Source organism: Neodiprion virginianus, chromosome 4, assembly GCF_021901495.1.
Source record: "Neodiprion virginianus isolate iyNeoVirg1 chromosome 4, iyNeoVirg1.1, whole genome shotgun sequence".
NCBI lineage: Eukaryota > Metazoa > Arthropoda > Insecta > Hymenoptera > Diprionidae > Neodiprion > Neodiprion virginianus.
In genome coordinates this window covers 22,016,776-22,034,719 of record NC_060880.1, presented here as the reverse complement: position 1 = coordinate 22,034,719, position 17,944 = coordinate 22,016,776, and the positions used below count along the sequence as shown (strand labels likewise).

Below are 17,944 nucleotides of genomic sequence, written 5' to 3'. Positions count from 1 at the left end.
TTATTTTCCCCGACCCAATTAAACCCGCTAGGTTTTACCCGAAGAAAATCATTTGATTTTTTTTTTTTTTTTCACTTTTAATATTGTTTCCTTTTTTTCCCTTAGAAAGGTGAAAAGAGTATATTTTCAAATTATATTATATTTGTTTATTAACTGGTTATTTGTAATTTAGTGAATCGCGATAAAGCGAAACTGTATAAACATATTGAGAAAAAAAAAAGATCTAGACTATTGAACACTTTGAAACTGTTCGAAAATTGAAAATCAGGTTTTTCTTTTTTTAAGTACAACGTCACGTTAACATTAGTAACTTCAATTTCATGTTATCAGAAGATGAAGACGATGACGATAAAAAGACGACAATAATTCAAAATAACGCATGGTTTTCCGATAACTTTGTAACGGTAACGAGCCAATAAAAAGAACTGAGTGGTTTTAACCCCGCGTCTCTGTAATACAGAGTTCCGTCGACGCTCGAACCGGTTTTTAAAATTTTTCCGTCTGGTTCGCGGCTGATTCCCTCTCCTAGGTGTGAGTTTTGGTACCGCACTGTCAAGTAATACAAGTAATTCACGTAATACCCACGTGAAGTTTGCGTAAGGTCGCGCGTTAACCGTAATCCACTATAGTTAGTCAGTAAGTATGTAAGTAGGTAGATATAATAGTTAGTCTTGTAACGCTCGCCGTATCCACAAACTCGTGTCTGTACGAGACGGCTAAGTACACCGGTTGCGGAGGGGGGGGATGCATCCGGCCTCTTCTTGCCGCTGTCCGAGTTCGAGGTTAATTGCACCGTTACGTCATCCACGGCACCGCTATGACTAAAAGCGTTCACATTGTTCACGCATCCCACTCCCTGTGGCTGGCTACTGGTTGGCTGCAAAAATCATCACTGTATTAATGCCCGTTTACAACGTCGCGGTCAGGAGAGTTGGTGATTCGAAAACGAAGCTTGAGGATTCACTTATAACGCAGCAATTTGATCTGTCGGTGCTTGATGCTTTCTTAATTTAGCTAAAATTTTTTTTTTTTTTTTTTTCAATTTCATTTCATAGCTAATTCCTGTGAGAAATACTTTTTCCTTGTGTACGTAACCCGAATGCAAAATAGTTAGACTAAGGTTCGATTAATAAGTTAGACACACACATGTGTACGAGAGGCCCTCTCTAAATAATGAACTTTCTATGGAAGACGCCAACCGGTGTCAATTCGTTATGAGACGCGCGATGTAAAGAAATGTAAAAGTCTATCGTTCGTTAGTAAACATTTATTCGTTACGTTGTGAACTCCTGTGGGATTTTATTTAGGTCAGACGGGCGAGTAACTTTTCGAATGATACCACACTTGTCGAACTGTCGGCTCAAAGTTCTTTTTTTTTTTTTACTGTGATCTAAATTCTAATTATCATATATTTTATCGACTGAAGAAGAAAATCATTAATCGGTAAAATTTATCTCGAGGAATCGATCACCAGATTGTGAATCTAGCATCAGTTCAGTCTTACACCGATTTTCTGATCAGGTAAATTAGTTTTGTTATGTGGGCGGGGTTTTTATTTTCTCTTCGTTGTGAAATATTTTATTTTTTAGTTTTAAAAGTGTTGGAAAAGAGTGTTTACCTGCGTATAATTACAGTGGTTACAAAATTTTTCTCAAATATTTTTGCTACACGTTTAGGCTCTTTTAATTTTAATAATAATTGGAAGCCATAGTTCGTCAAAGTTATTCTGATGTTGAAAAACGGTACGATACGTTAACGTTTGTACTAACTTCGACGACCGCGGGAATTCTGATGATTTTCAGGAGACTAATTTCGGAAAATTCGATTCAAGATTCCGATTTGGAACTCATGACGAATTAATTGAAGAAGCCCCTCGTTTACAAAAATCTTATACGCACCTGATATTTCAAAAGTATGGAGCTGATTTTAAAAAAAGAACACTTTTCGACCAATTCGCATCGATTTTATAAGTACTACAGATATCAATTGTTATAATTTATTAAGGAGGTTCTTGAACGTTTTAGTTGTAATTAATTTTATTACTTACTAATACATTATTAGCGCGATCGCTTATTCGTTCGGTATTTAAAGTAGGCTTACGTTTGAAATCCCTCTTTTTTTTAAAAATTTTATTCTACGTTCGCCTATTCAACTTCAGCATTAATGTAAATGCAGCCGATTTAGTATTGAGGTCATGTAACAGTCCTACTTTTACCGACTGAGTCACCCAATTCTCATTTTTGTTTATTCAACATACGCCTAGACAGAATCAGCTCGGGAAGATGTTTCGGATCGCCAACACCGAATTTCAGATCATCCAATCATTCGTAATTCACATTGATATGGTATACTTACCGGCTGATAAAAAATGAGGCTGAAGTCAATAACGTTATCGTAACGAAACGTCAGGAAATAAATCATTATTGCGCAATTTTAGAATTACTTTTCAAGGAGTTGGCTTTTCAAAATACTAGTGTCTTGTTTTTCAAGCTTCATCAAATTTCGGATATTCCCAAAGGTGGAAACTAACGATTTTTCTTAACTTCATCCTTATAATAAAAAACGAAAAATATAAGGTTTATAGTTTTAGAACTTGCTAATCGGCTATTTTTTGGATCACTATTTGTGAATATGAGATGAAATTTTTCAAACTTGATATGACAGACCTGATAAAACTGTCCAAGGAGTGCTGAGCTAACGGATTTACCTCCAATTTGGTTTTTGAAAGTCCGAAATTGTTCGGACATTCGATTAAATTATTTATTCACTCATATCTTACAATCAAATTTCAAAGTCTTCTCACCAAGTAAAAGCAATCTAACGGATTTAGTTACCTATGGATGTGTTGTCTAAAACTGTGATAACCGAAGTCAATATTTCTTCTTCGTGATATCTTTGAAATAATTATAATCTAGACTGTTAAATTGGCCGAATCAGATTATCAAATTACCGAATGAATTACTCAACATCATAAAAGAACGATAGTACATGTAGATTTTTCACGAATCTCTATAAATCGAATCGACCTAGTTTTTACCCATCTCAACTCGATATTAACCTTGACTAAATCTGTCGAGTTTACATCGAAATTATACGAAAAAAAAATACGGGTTCATTCTTTTTAATTGATGATAGTTTGGCACATTTTAATCGAGTATACATGTGAGGGATTGTGCAACAAAGTACACCTCTGCAGCCGATCGATTTTACACCGTTACTAGTCGCACAGTATCTTCTCGTCTCATGTATAACGGGAAACTTCTGCTTCGACGGTCTGGCTGGACAAGCGATGGAAACTATTATATTTGGCCAGACGCCCAGACACAAGGCTTGTGTCGTATACACCGACGGAAATAATTCTGATGGTCACCGACAATCTCCACGATGTGGCGAATAGCGCGAGGCTTGGTATCAATCAAACAAGTATTAGTTTTACGCATGTAGAACAACATTTTGTCTTAATTAAAAAAAAAAGTCAATTCAACCGGTCTACAAGTGCCGACTTTAATATATTGAGATCATCTATGCAGAAATTTAACAATATTCGAATTTGGTAGAAGGTCCGAGATTGATTTTTAATAAAAAATTTATGAAGTACTATGTATAAAAAAAAAAAAAAGTTGTGAAAAGAATTCAAGTTTGCGATAATCTTTCTTACGTGTTGAATGTTGTTTCAAAAACCATTCCAAAGTTATTTAATTTCAAATGTGTAAAAGTTACGTGCGATTTTGATCATTCGTACAGTGAGAAATGAATGTTGGGCAGAAGTTGATGTAAAAGTAGCACATAGCACCTTATAATACGTAATTCCAAACTGATATTGCCAGGTTGTTATCGCCTTTAGTACCTACGTGTTGTTTTAATCGTCGATAGATATACAATATGTATATAAAATGTTAGTGTATAAAAATTACGCATCGACTTACGTGTCTCTTATCGGTTTACACTTTGATAACGAATCAGTCGCGATTAGCTCAGCCCGGTTATTCACTGCATTTCTTACCTCATCGAAGGCAAAACGTATGTACGTACATGCCTCGCGTATCGTTCTCCTGATCGATAATCCGATAATCACTCAACATTTTTCATCATACATTGATATATCTATATCTAAATTTCTTTTTTTGCTAAAAAAAAAAAAAAAACAGGTGCTTTTAGAGAGGAATTACATAAATTACATACTGTTACTTGTAATAATTACAAAATATAATTGCAGAAGTTGAAAATGATTTGAATGACGTGATTATAAGGCGGTTGAAATGCTTTACGAGAAAAAAAAAAAAGAAACATTTTGTGATAAGTCTAGTATTTTGAGTGTTGACCTTTAAAAAAGCGAATTTTTACATGATTTCAACTTTAACCTTGAGTAACTTTTGAAATAATCGAATTATTATAAAATTATAACAGGCCTTATTTTGTGGAGCATTGATTCCCAACAAAAATATGTATCGGACATTTGTGTACTCGTATTATGCCGCGTTACTGAGCTACAAAATTCAGAAATGACTAAAATTATTTTCACGTGTTAATTAAATGGAAAATTGCATTAAGGAACCACTAAATATTAACATTTAGGGCTCAAATTATAACAGGTGTCTTATTTTCTTTTCCTTGAACTATAAAACGTGCGATTTTGAAATATATAATGTACAGTAATGTTCATTAATGGGTTCCCATGCAGTGACTTATTATTTTGTTGGAATCAAAACCCATACAAGTTTTCTTTCTATGGACATTTTACTTGCGTCGCTAGTCATTGGCACATAAAATTTCCTTACAATTCGAAAGAAAACTCGTTCCAATTTTTATTCCACAAAAAAATAGTGAGTCACTGGGATTCCGCTAATGAACATGATTGTACCTGTACAAGGATATCTCCCCCTCTCTCCCTCTCTCCCTCTCTCTCTCTCTCTCTTTATATTCGCAATTTTGAAAGAATCTACTCAAATCAGTCCAGATTTTATTCCAATACTACATTCTATACATTTTCGTAATTTTTCATTGATACGTACTTTAAGAAAATAGTTGAAAATATGTTTGTTGAACAAATGTATTTACAAAAAAAAAAATTACGCAACAAGTTATTTTCAGTCTAGCACAAGCGCTTAAGCTGATGATAAGTTAACTGCCATCTTCTTGAAAAATGATTTCGAAGTAAAGTTTTTGTTAATCGCAAGATGTACCTAATTTTTTTTTTTTCCCCATCTTGTTTTATTCAAGACTTTCTTGAGTTTCCGGAAATCCTGTATTTTCTTCGATATAATTGCGTGCATTTTGAAGGTTTTCATGTATTAGTGTATACGCCATAGTTCACATTGCGGCCGGATCAAAAAGTTTTTTCCATAATAAGGTAGAAGATGAAAAGATGGATTGCGTGTTCACATGCACACCTTTATTTGGCGTCTAACAGTCTCCCGTGAAAAACGTTGCGCAACGTCCCTCCGTCGTTGGGGTTGGTTGGACGGGCGGGTCGTCTTGAGACGCAAGGTGCGGAGGGAAAAGGACGATTGACCGAGAGGCAGAAATCGAGCGAGAGAGGAGAGGGAGGGGGGGGGAGGTATGGGGAAGGAAAAAGAGAAAGGGCCAGCAGACGATGGCACGTGTCGTCGGGGGGGGGTCATTGACCATCCTTGTATATTGTGTCCAGTGCTACGTGTGTTGGTGATAAATTGCACACACATGTTCGAATTTCACCCGATTCGCACCCTTTTGTTTGTCTGGTTATTTTTTATTATTATTATTATATTATTTTTTTTTTCTCGTTTTTTTTCCCGACACTCCCATTTCTCACATGCGTTTAAACAGAAGAATCCCGGGGAAAGTTTTTTTGTTTTATGTAATCACCTCGAATTATGTTGATTCTTAATTTTTTTTTTTTTTTTTTTTCTTTCTAGAATTTCATGTTTTTGCGACTAACGGGAGTAACGGGAAGCTTTGTAGGGTTGGTACTTTTGATGCAAAAAATATCAACAGTTTGCTTGGATACCATTTAGTAGTTTGGATAAAAATGAGGAGCAAATCGAATTGATACTCTATATTTCTTTTTTTTTTTTTTCCAAGATAGACAGTAAAATGTTGTTATCGCTGTTTTCTCGCACGTAAATGCGTAATGTGATATGAAAATTTTTGCTATGAATATTGAGGGAGAAATATGGGGGTCGTTGGATCTGACAACAGTTCAGAGGTTGTAGCGTGTATCGGTAAAAAAAAATGAATAAATAATTCTTGTCGTTTGGTATAATATTTTGACTTGTTACAATGGTCACTTGAAGAAATAAATTTCATTTTTTATAGTTTACCGAGGTCAGATTTGCGGAATCGAAAATGGTGGATCCAATATGGTTGTAAAAAAAATCCCATGTATTTGGATTTTGGTTGAAATTAGTTTGCGGAGGTTTTTCAGGGTACCGGTAACGAATCCAAGGTCAGACTTCCAAAATTTTTACTGTAATAAAATAAAATTACAGTGTTTCAAAATAAAATAAATTCGCATTTCCGTGAAAAAAAAAAATGGTACCTGAATGGTTTTAAATCGTTAATTACGAATCTGAATTCGTAGTTCGAATCGTATATTAATTTTTTCCTTTTTCCTGGGAAATCCGGACCTGCAGTGTGAAAACGGGCAGTTCGAGTTCGAGGGCTGACTCACGGCCAGCCTAAAGCCGCTAGTTATTTATTCAGTTGGCTCGCTTACCCTCATCGTGAGGGTTGCGACGAATGCGGACAGGTATAAGAACCCCGTCGCGTGCAGGTGAAACCCGGCCATTCCGTTTCAACCCTCGCGTGCAATTCGTACTACGCCACCTCCTTCTTGTTGCCCTCCTCCTCTAAACTGCAACGCTGCGCTTTTGGCTGCAAACCGGAAGTGGTAATTGTCGGACCTGCGCTGCTATCGCGCGCTTCCGCTTTTGGTTTTTGCACCTTGCGGTATCTCGCTTCGTCTCTTTCAATATGCAACGACTTATTATTCGCATGTAATACCTACGTTGACACACACACGTGATGCGATGTCGTATGATCTATACTTATTTACATCGCGAACGGTTATTTGTACAAGAAACATGTCATGCGAGCAGATACGCCAATTACGAACTAAAATGATGAGGTGCCAAAGTTTTGATTAGACTGTCATTTTTAGAAAATTTGACGAATCTGAAGCTAGCAGACAAAGTTAGCAGCCAAACGTGGTTAACTTTTTGGAAATAGAAGAACGCAGTTCAGTTTAACCCTTGGAATTTTAGAAAAGTATTTGGGGTTCTAGGTATTTCACAAAGTTTAGATTTTCGGACTTTACTGCATTAGTACTGCTAGCTTCAGCCTCGTGACAATTTTTTTTGTTCGCTAAGATGTGAAATGCCTTCAAATTTTAGACCTCTAGGTCTTAACGCTTGTCGGAAACACGTTAATTTTTATTTTCCATCGAATTTTGGCCCACAAATTTGTTTTTATCATTATTTTCTGCGGTGGAATTTTTGTAAATGAAATTACTTGAAAAAAAAGTGCTCAGTTAAATCGAAATTCTGATAACTGATCGCTTATCTGTAATTGGCGGAATTCGTTACGTAATTTAATCTTATCTGAGGTATGAATATTTATTTTAATTACTACGTGATAGCTTTTTCTCTATTTTTTATTCGACATCTTATCGAAGAAAATATGCCGCCCGAGATTTTTTCCTCCATCAGAAATTGAAGGATCATTTTTTTAATCTAATTCGCACAACTAACGACTGACGCGATTATGTTACAGAATTTTTATCCTTGTAGTAGAAACTCAGATCTAGCATTTTATCCACAATATTAACGATAAAAAATATTTAAAATAATAGTACATACATGGAACGGTGAGAGCATGGGAAGAAAGAAAGTTTGAAAGTACTGTAGAATTATTGTCTATGTAATACATGCTCCGAATAATGAACTTCCGGATTTCGGGTGCGTGTGAACGAACGACTTAATTCTGCCTACAGACTAAACACAATGGTGTGAATCGAACAATGAAAGTCCACGTTGTGTGCATTTGGTATCGAAAAATTTAAATACATTCAATATAAATGGAAATATGTATTTTTAGTCGAAACATCGGGCTTTGATGTTCGCAAAAAAGACATTCGGTATCGCGGTATAATAATTATAAATTATAAGGAAATTGTGAACAATTATATGGTAATTCGCTATTCAATTGATTTATTTAACGGCTAAACCTCTAACCTCAGATTTGTCAATCTATAAGCGATTTATTTTAATTTAGAAGAGACCTTTGATTTATCCCTTGGCACATGTGTCAAGATGCAATCTCGATCAATGATTTCTAAACGAAGTTTAGACGATCCGTTAATTCTCACTCAGCGTCAGAGGTTACATAATCAGTTTTCAATCTAGAATTGAATTTTATTCGACCGCTTTTGTTGTAAATACTTTTTATACATTTTTCTTCTTCTGTGTAATCGAAGATCTTTTGAAAAAGTAACATCACATGCCGAATTAGGATTTCATTTGCCAGATCAGATTAAAGGAAAGTCATGTTTTCAGGGAAAATGTGATATTTGCGTCAGACTTTCTCGCATTTTATCTTTTTACGCACCCGCTTTACAAATTGAACTGAATATTAGGAGTTTTTAAAATAATGTTTCTTCACCGTGATGCTGCTAGTTTAATTCCCAAAAATTAGAAATACAAGATGATGAAGGAAATAGTAATAATTCTCACGTTTTTCCAGCTCGGCCTTTTACCGATCACGTAGCTAATTTCATACTTTGGGATGCGTTGACTGTAGTGAAAATAAACTCGAATTATTTAGATAACTTTGTAACGTTGAACCGGTGTTCAAATTATTTTTATACATAGAATTTTAAATAATGTTTATCTTTACATTTTGTTACAGGGTACAGCGAACTAGAAGGCTAAACGAAAAAACGTGAGTATAAACTTGATTCAGCATACTCTGCGAATTGAGAGGCTACGCGTACCTTCAAAATCCTTATTCATTTTTTTTATTTAGAATTTTACTACCTCTCAAACTATTGAGATAATTAGTCTGATTTGAAACACCGTAGTTTTGACGGGTAATAAATACAATGGTCACAGACGTGCGGTGGTCGCCAACCATCTTTTTCCTTTTCGATGATGCAATTTATTGCCTAATGTTATTCTCAAATTCAATTTGCACGCCTTATATGTATTCAGCGTAGGTAATTACATCCGTGCATTCTTACATATTTATAACACACGGACGTTTGTAGCATTTATATCTTATAATCAGATGTAATATATATACATGTATATCATGTCTGTATATTCACAGCTTGCGGGTTTTGGCGATTATCATACACCGGTCTTGACCAGAGTTGTTGAAAAGTTCGAATTATACTGTATACTTGAATTATAGACGTGTAATTTAATTTATATATGTATAGGCGACGATTTAACGCTCGTCTCACACCTATCAGGCAGTCTTAACGGTTCCCGTAGTAGAAATATACACGACACGTTTGATCGACCCGAATGATGATCCGAGCGTATTACATCAATGGTTTTATCAAATTAACCGATAAACTTGAAAATAAAACGGAATGCCTGTAGACAATTTTTTGAAATTCAATTAGATTTCTTCGTAACTGACTAATTTCTTTTCGTCATTCTCTGTGTCATTTTTAATTGTAATGCATTCCATGCGACCTTACGAGTAGCTTCCTACCAGGACGTTACGGAAATGTAATATATATATCTCGTTTAACGGCGTGTCCATTGTACGCATGTATCCAACAAGACTTGGGTCTGTTACAAGGGGTAAACCAACCGGTGTCTTTATCGATTTACTTGTAATAATTAATAAATAAGTATAAGATCCCGATTGCAAGATACAGATTCGTGAGTCAAATGAGTACGGGCAATTCTTTGTTCTCATCATCGTATATTTAAGAAGAAGAGTCAAATTGCATACAGGAAATTAAACTTTGGGACACACCTGACCGTTGTACCCAGGCATTCTTACGTCGTATACTTTTGACAGATATAATGCATGTTACATACACGTTGTGTAGGATATCTAAGGTATTCTACGTGCGGTGAATTCATTCAACGCAGTCTGATGCCTGGTCGTTAATATCAATAGACGAAGGCGTTTTGTCTGCGCGTTGCATGGGCAGAGGCGTACAATGGAATGTAGATTATGTGTAGTTGACAGTTCCTTACGGAGTCTTGAAATTAACGTTAATGATCTCGTACAGGGATCGATATGTCGAGGCACTTGCATATGGGGCATTCCATGCGAGCCCGATCAACGTCTGACCCTCGATATTTCTGATTTTGTTTGAAAAAAATTTCTGCAATTGCTTCAACTTTGAAAGAGTACCCTGAATTTTTTTCAGATTTACTTTTTAACTGCTCAATTGTTTACAAATATTTAGAGTGATTTGAAAATGGACCTTTTTTTTAAATTCTTAAATACTCGGAAACTGTATTTTCTATTCCAAACGTTTCAAGAGTGGGTCAGTGATAAGCCGATTTTTTCTATTCTTTTGCACAATTAAAACATTGTTCCAACGGTTATTGTATTGTCGTTTTTCTTTTTCCCCTTTTTTCTTTTGGCATATTCAACTTTTTTTCCATCGACTTCATAATGGTTGGCCTTGGACGGAATCCCCTATACGTACGTAGTTAACGACAGTCGCAATGATCAAGCATCTCCAAATCGTCACATTAACTTCATCTATCTACTAATGGACAATTCTGGTTGCAGTCATTTCCATAAAGTTAAGACGATATTACTGCATAATTACAATTTTGCGTTTAGTTTGTTGTTGTTCTTGTTTTTTATTTATTTTTTTTCCAATTTTATGCAGAAAATATTATTTGTATCACATTGTAACCTGAAATATCTATTTGGTTTTTATTTCTAAATGTAGTATAAACGTAGACTTTTTAATGACACTCGTTTTTCTCGTCCTTTTTATCAGAAAAATACAAAAATATCACATTTCCAACCTTTTTTTTCCACGACCAAAACCTTATCTCGGTATTTGAAAGCATGTAGTCAGATCTATCGCACGTTCAATAAGTCACGTGGGGCAGTTACTGAGAAAATTGGAGCTGATCCCGCCTTGGCCTATCGGACACGGTTTATAGCAGTTACATATCTCTATAAATAAAGTGACGCTCTTTACACAAAAACCCACTATAATGAGATTGAAGAAACTTTGCTACTACGATGCTCACCGATATCAATCCGTTAACAAACTCCAAGGTAAACTCGAAGCGCAAATTTTCTGCTACACCTAACAGTGTCGAAACGTACGATGTATAAACTATGAAACGTGAGAAAATAAATGTTTAATTTTTTACCCCCGTTTTACGTAAAAGATTAAAAGCTTTTACCGTAGCTTCGGAACGGGATTAATTAATACACGTTTCCGTTGTAATTTTTGAAACCGACAAGTACGTTACACCGGAGGACGACGTATAATCCTCTTGAGCACGGCTGCAACCAAGCTTATCACATCTACCATTATACCCAGTGGCATTATATACGCGTAGCCGATTTAACGAGCGATGACGTAAGCCATCCGCGTGACGTCACAACCCGCGTTACATATCCCACCTATCATCCCATGTATCCGTTAACCGTAGACCGCAAACCTCTCGCTTTTTATAATTCTTTTCCCCTCTTATTATTCCCCACATTCGTTCGTCCAGGTTCGCCTAAACCACTCCACTCCACTCTCTCTCTCTCTACATCTATCTCTATCTTTATCTCACTCTCCGATTCCTTTTTTTTCTTTTCTTTTTCAATCTGGTTCCGTTCCTCTACACCATTCAAAAGTCACGTCGACGATAGTTTACGCGAGTCTCACAGAATCACGTTTCACGATGATGTCATCGCTAATCTCAATTACCTGCTGAAAATTTCTGTAGTCGAGGAAGCCGTTTTATAACAAGCCACTGCATACGCTGCTACTACTACATATATATATTATATATGTATAAAATTGTATCAGCAACGCTGTCGCTACACCGCCGTCACCGCTGATTGTGAATAATTCACTCACACTCTTTGCAGTTACTTTTCGTGCCCGCAAATACAGGATATATACCTATAACACACATACCAGTTAGTTTGATCTCGGCCTCGACTAGCAGATCGGATTGCCGACCGCTGCGGTCATCGAAGATTTCGGCGGCTTCGTCTCTCGGCTTTTCTGCCGTTCTTTTGCTTCCTTACTATACATATACATACCTACCTCTGTCACTTCTCGTGTTCCGTATAATCATATTTTTCATTTTGAAATCACGTATTTTTCTCAGCCAAAACCGCTTTCGGTAGTCCTGTTCGTATTTATACATTATCAGTGGTATTAATTTATTCATACGTAATGTTCGCGTTTAAACACGGTTTACTCGTCGTCTGTTTATTGTAAACGTTGCAGCATACGTTATAAATAAATCGGATTTCAACACAATTTTAAACTAAAATCAATTGGAGGTACGATATATTGGAGAAAATTTTTGTTGACGCTGTAACACATTATTATTACTATTGTTGTTGTTATTATTATTATTATTATTAATTTTTGACCGTTTTCAAAATCATACGTGTATTATATTAAAGTTCCTTGATCGTTATCTAATCGCTGGATTATTTCAAGGATTTTTAATCGTCGCGAATCTGATATTCTTGATTCACGATCAGAGCCTGCTACTAAAGGAAATAGTTGACTTTGAACATATAATACCTTATATATTTTACATATAAATATGTACGTGTGTGTATTTTCTACTGATTTAAAATATTCGAAAGAAAAATTGCATCCGAATATATTTCGCCCTCAAATTTCATTTCTCACCTAAAATTATATATATGACATTTAAAAAATAGCTGATTGCGAACCACTGCAGTTGAACGAAGACAAGTATATTGCTTTCTTGTTTCCTGTTCCAATGGTCCAGAAATATGAAAAATTTGAAAACAAGTTTTGCCAGTTTACCTGAACTCTCGGATTCGTAACAACAAGCAAATCTCACACGTTGAAGACAAGAACTGTAAATTTTTCCTCAAATAATAATCCACCTTCGAAAATGTGCAAATCGTCCGACATGCAATTTCCCCAAAATGATTATAACTTTGTTGTAGCTTAGCGACGTTTGATTGTGGGCAATAATGCTCGTATAACGAATCAAGTTGGGGGAAAGAAAAATTGATAGAAAATCGACAATTACGACGAGCCGATATCGCTGGCAAGTACGGTGCGTCTTTCAATGTGTATAACACCTAGGCACAGAGTCGGGGGTGCTGTAGGATCAATACCTATCCCACCTCCCTACGGCGAAAGCTGCTCCGTCCTCGTTGCCGCCACCTCGACGCCAGCCGGGGTTTCCTGCTGCTGCCACAGAAGTGGTGGGCATTTGACGACCTACCCTGTCTCACCGGCTGGATCGAGTGGCGAGCGCCTCCCGGAAGTTGGGAATTCGTACCGATGACGATACCGGGAGAGGGGGGGTGGGGGGTGGTATCTTAGGGGAGTGATTGCCGTGGCCGCCATCTTACGTTGGGTGTTTGAGTGGAACTGTACTTATGCAAATATATATATATATATAAGCGAATAAGAAGAGCCACAGACATGTCGAAAGTTTCATATTTTGGGGTAAAAGAAACACCAGTGAAAGTTTTTAGTTTCGGTAGAATCTGTGAATCCGGAGGTCTGACAATCTCTTTGGCAGTGAATCGAACAAAAGTACTTTTTTTTTTTTTTTTTTTATGAACGAGTCCCGCTGCCTAAAACAACAGAGGTACATGTAGAGAGAAATAATCGTTTATAATATTGAAGGTGAACACTGATGAAATCATCATTTTTATTATATGATAGAAACGATCGAAACGAACCCGAGCGAATTGCCAATATTAGTACAAGAAAAGCTGAAATTTATCATAAACAAACTGTGCTAGTGTTTCTGATTCGATTCTAGGGGATTTGATCGCTGTGCAAAAATGACGTACCCTGATTACAATTACAAAAATTATAAATTTACTACAATAATTACAGGGGTTGCAAAAAGATTGCTAATGTTACAAACGATTACGGCACGATTAAAAATTGTTACGAATATTGTAAGGGTTACAAAAAATTACACAGCTTACAAAACATTACAGTGTAGATTGCATCATTACAAAAGATTACAAACCATTACAGAGGTTGCAAAGATTGCAAAAGACTACAGAGATTGCCGCAAACTACAAAGATCGCGTAGAACTTGCAAAAAGATTGCAAAGAATACACGAGATTACAGTAACCTGTGGACACCAGATTCCATCAGTAATTAACCCCTTGTCCGACTCGTAATCATTTTTACATTAATATTAATACTCGCTGATCAGATTCTGATATATTATCCGAAAAGCATTCCGATTGCGAGCGATTTGTGCTCGAGCTTCATATGATTTCAAGTTTTTTTCATTGATTTTACACGCTGGTTCTAACCTAAATTGTCAAAATTCGTCATCATAAGACACACTTAACCATTGCATAAAAAATGATCTAAACACGGATGCAAATTATCTTGCGTAACACCTGCGCTAGATACACTCGACTGAAACACCCAACGTGTAGTATCTTCGCTCTCTTTACGTTTTCGCAGACATCAGTGCTTTTGTCTTTATTCTTGGGTTACGCCCCGTCCTGCTATTCCTTATGCCATAGAGCTGGGTCCGTGGGAATTTGGGTTAGGCACACACGCGGGCATGCTTACACTTTTTAATACACCCTCTGTCGATGAATACCCTAGAATCTAGATACACATTGCTGCGGAAATGAAGTAAGAATAAACACAAGGCTCCAGTCTGTCACTTGGTCAGGTTGTGCAGGGTTACTGAATGACTAGTCTCATTTTTAAGCTGCACTTTAATATTCGTCACAGAATTCTTATGAATCTGGAAAAGTTTGAGAATTTTATTTGAAATCTTCCATCATGAATGCGTAGTATTAAGACATTTTAAAATAATAATATATGTACTTGTACTTGACTAATGAAGTGAAAACGAAGTTACTGTTGCAATTTCGTTGAAAGTGTGCCGTTTCTTTATTTCTGCGTCAGATGAAAATGTTTTGGACTGTTTTTGATCAGAATTGTACGGAGAATCGCGCGGTAAAGCCCTTTTTCACCTTTGCGATAAGTGCAGTTAGATATTTGAAGATATATAGGGCAGGGGAGGGCAAAGTGAACAACCCTGAAAATGTTTCGTAATTTTGAAAAATTGAAAAAGAATTTTAAATTTCATTATTTGCTTGCTCTGGCAAACTTCAAACGCGAAATCAACTGCATATCTTGAAAAGTTAGGGAGAGGCGGGCAAAATTGGCACCTCTAAAAATTTCAAATTATTTACTTGCTTTACAGCAATTAAATCAATTACATATTCCGAGAACTTGAAATTCGGAAAAACGCACCCCTAAAAAAGTGAAGCTCCAAATCGAGATTCCAATTATTGAATCTTTTAAATGTGCGCGCAAAATGGGTCCCGTCCATAAGTTTCTCGTACTTTTCCAAAATTGATACACAAAAATAAGTTCAGTAGCCTTAGAAATTTGGAAACACCATATTGTGAATGTATTGTAAGAACCAAGGAAGTGAGGGGCGAAATGCCCCTGGAAATTTTAGAGACTTTTCACGGAAATTTTCGGTAAAAATTTTGCGATCCATTGATTCAAACCTCTGTTCGAAGCGTTAACTTCCCAGGGTGTCCACTTTGTCCGCCTCTTTTCTACATAAACGTCGAAATCGACGAGGGCATCTCTTAATCCACCCTTTCGACGTAATTAAATTTCGCGAACATCGGCTCTACGGCACGAAAAAGTTGTTCGGTTGTCGCGTTTCTTTGTGTACCTACCTATGCCGTTCCACCCGTAACAAACGTCGAGTACCGGCTCTCTATGTCGTTGCAATACCGCTATCCTGTAACTCCGCTGTACCGTTCAGATAATCTTTTCCATGGTTCCGCACCGCAGTCGCGCAGACAAGGTAAACCGAGGTACGGACGCGGTTTGACTGCGTAATCGTGGTCAAGTAACTGTCATTTTGGTCCGCTGACGATGAGTTTGAGATCAATCGACCATCGGGCATATTTATTTACAGTCGAGATCTTCCTTTGGCCGACGTTACACTGACGACGTGACGTTATACCTTGGGGAAAACAAAACATACTTATGACTCATTGAAATTCAAATGAGTTATGAATAATTAACGCAATAGTGTGTACCAGTGGATATGTTGAAAGTTTTTGATACATTAATGACTGTGAACTTTTTCAATGTGACTTCTCAACTTTTCGAATATATTTTTTTTTTTTGAAGTCACAAGTTTCCATTATCCTTGTATTCACTTACATATTTATTGTTTTAAATCTGTTCTCGTGATATTAAGTTGTTTATGGTTACGAAATACAAACCCGATAAACGTCAGCATTATGCAACTGTTGTTGTTGAAATGTGTTCATTATAAGAATAATGTCAGTAACGATAATAACGGCTATGACGATTATGATTATGACGAGAATGAAAATAAGAAAGAAACGATGTAAGAGGTTGATGTACCCGTGTTGAGTTACTTGCGGTAACGTGATTAAATACGTATACTTACAATGATGAGGTTCAGGTAGCACGTATTTCGCATTGAACCGATGATTCAGTGCAAACTTTGCTGTGAAATAATACATTACTTTTTCCATCGTTACGCAATTTGGATATATTCACATTTTCTGACTTGTGAAGAAATTAAATTTTCAACATAAATCGTCGACTGTGACAGATCCATTTGAAAATTCGACAAAGCGTTTTAATATTAGTACCGTCAGTTATGGTCCGGTATAGAAATGGAGACAAATTTTTTTCTTTTAAACAATCATAACTCGTTCGTCTGCCTCGAGTCTGTTTATCAATACGATAATCAACTTGACTACCAACATCTTCACCTACGCATATGCAGACATTAACACGTATAGTCGACGAATCGAGAACGTTTTTCCGTACGAAACGGTTTTAAAGAGACTTCGTTATGTAGAGCGTAGCGAAGCAAAATTGATGGGAGAACATAATAAAAGCAGGTAATCGATCATCGGCTGAAGCCTGAACCTAAGTAGAACATGTTGAGTGAATTACAAACGGGATTGAGTAATGCTTGTAAAAAAATGGCCGCGTCGATCATTGTATTTCACATTTTTTTACTTCCATTTATTTTATTATAAACAAAGGGAACAACGAGACCATGTCATTTCCGGTGTAGCTGAAATGATCGTATATTCAATTGTTAACTCGTCTCTTAGAAGTACTCCACTACTTTTTTCAACCGACTAACGAGTACGTAACAACGACTCGTTTCTCAGACAGCCAATTATTGACACGGGCAGCAGACTTGTCCAGGAAGTCGATCCAATTCTGTAGGATACTCTTCGACTCCATTTATACCCGTGTACTCCTGTCGCTGTGTATTTTATGTGATCGCTAACAGTGTGCGATAGCGTAACGACAAGTCCAGGGGTGTGTGGTTATTTACAAACGATCATTTGAAATGCACGAACGCACGAAATCTCTGATCAATTTTAGTTACATTTAATTTAGATAATTTGAGGCTTTTATTTTCATCTTTAAACCTTTTTTTTTTTCTTTTTTTTTTGTATTCATTTTTCTCCTTCAATTGCTATCAAATTTCTATACGATTGTTGGCATTGATATAAAAAAAGGTATCAATGATTTTCGAATTCCCGTCAAATTTATGAAATTATTTAAAATCATGTGCAACCCCTTGAATTCCTCCAAAATCATGCATCAATTTTGTCTTCGTCGAAACCCAGTGGAATTAAATTTATAAATTCTTTGACCTCTTGCGGTAGCTGTACAGTCCAGCTGTAAAACTCCATAGAAAATCTGTGGAAAATGAAATGTTGGATTTTTATTTTTCT

General features: G+C 36.3%; 1 protein-coding gene across 2 annotated transcripts in view; it reads left to right on the top strand.

Moving 5' to 3' along the window:
- The window catches only part of LOC124303886 (protein hu-li tai shao), a 65,225-nt gene that overhangs the window by 9,425 nt on the left and 37,856 nt on the right, over nt 1–17,944 (top strand). For both annotated transcript variants that reach the window (XM_046761696.1, XM_046761697.1), the window contains exon 2: nt 8,884–8,916. The gene's annotated coding sequence lies outside the window, so the exon portion shown is untranslated. The remainder of the gene's footprint in view (nt 1–8,883; nt 8,917–17,944) is intronic.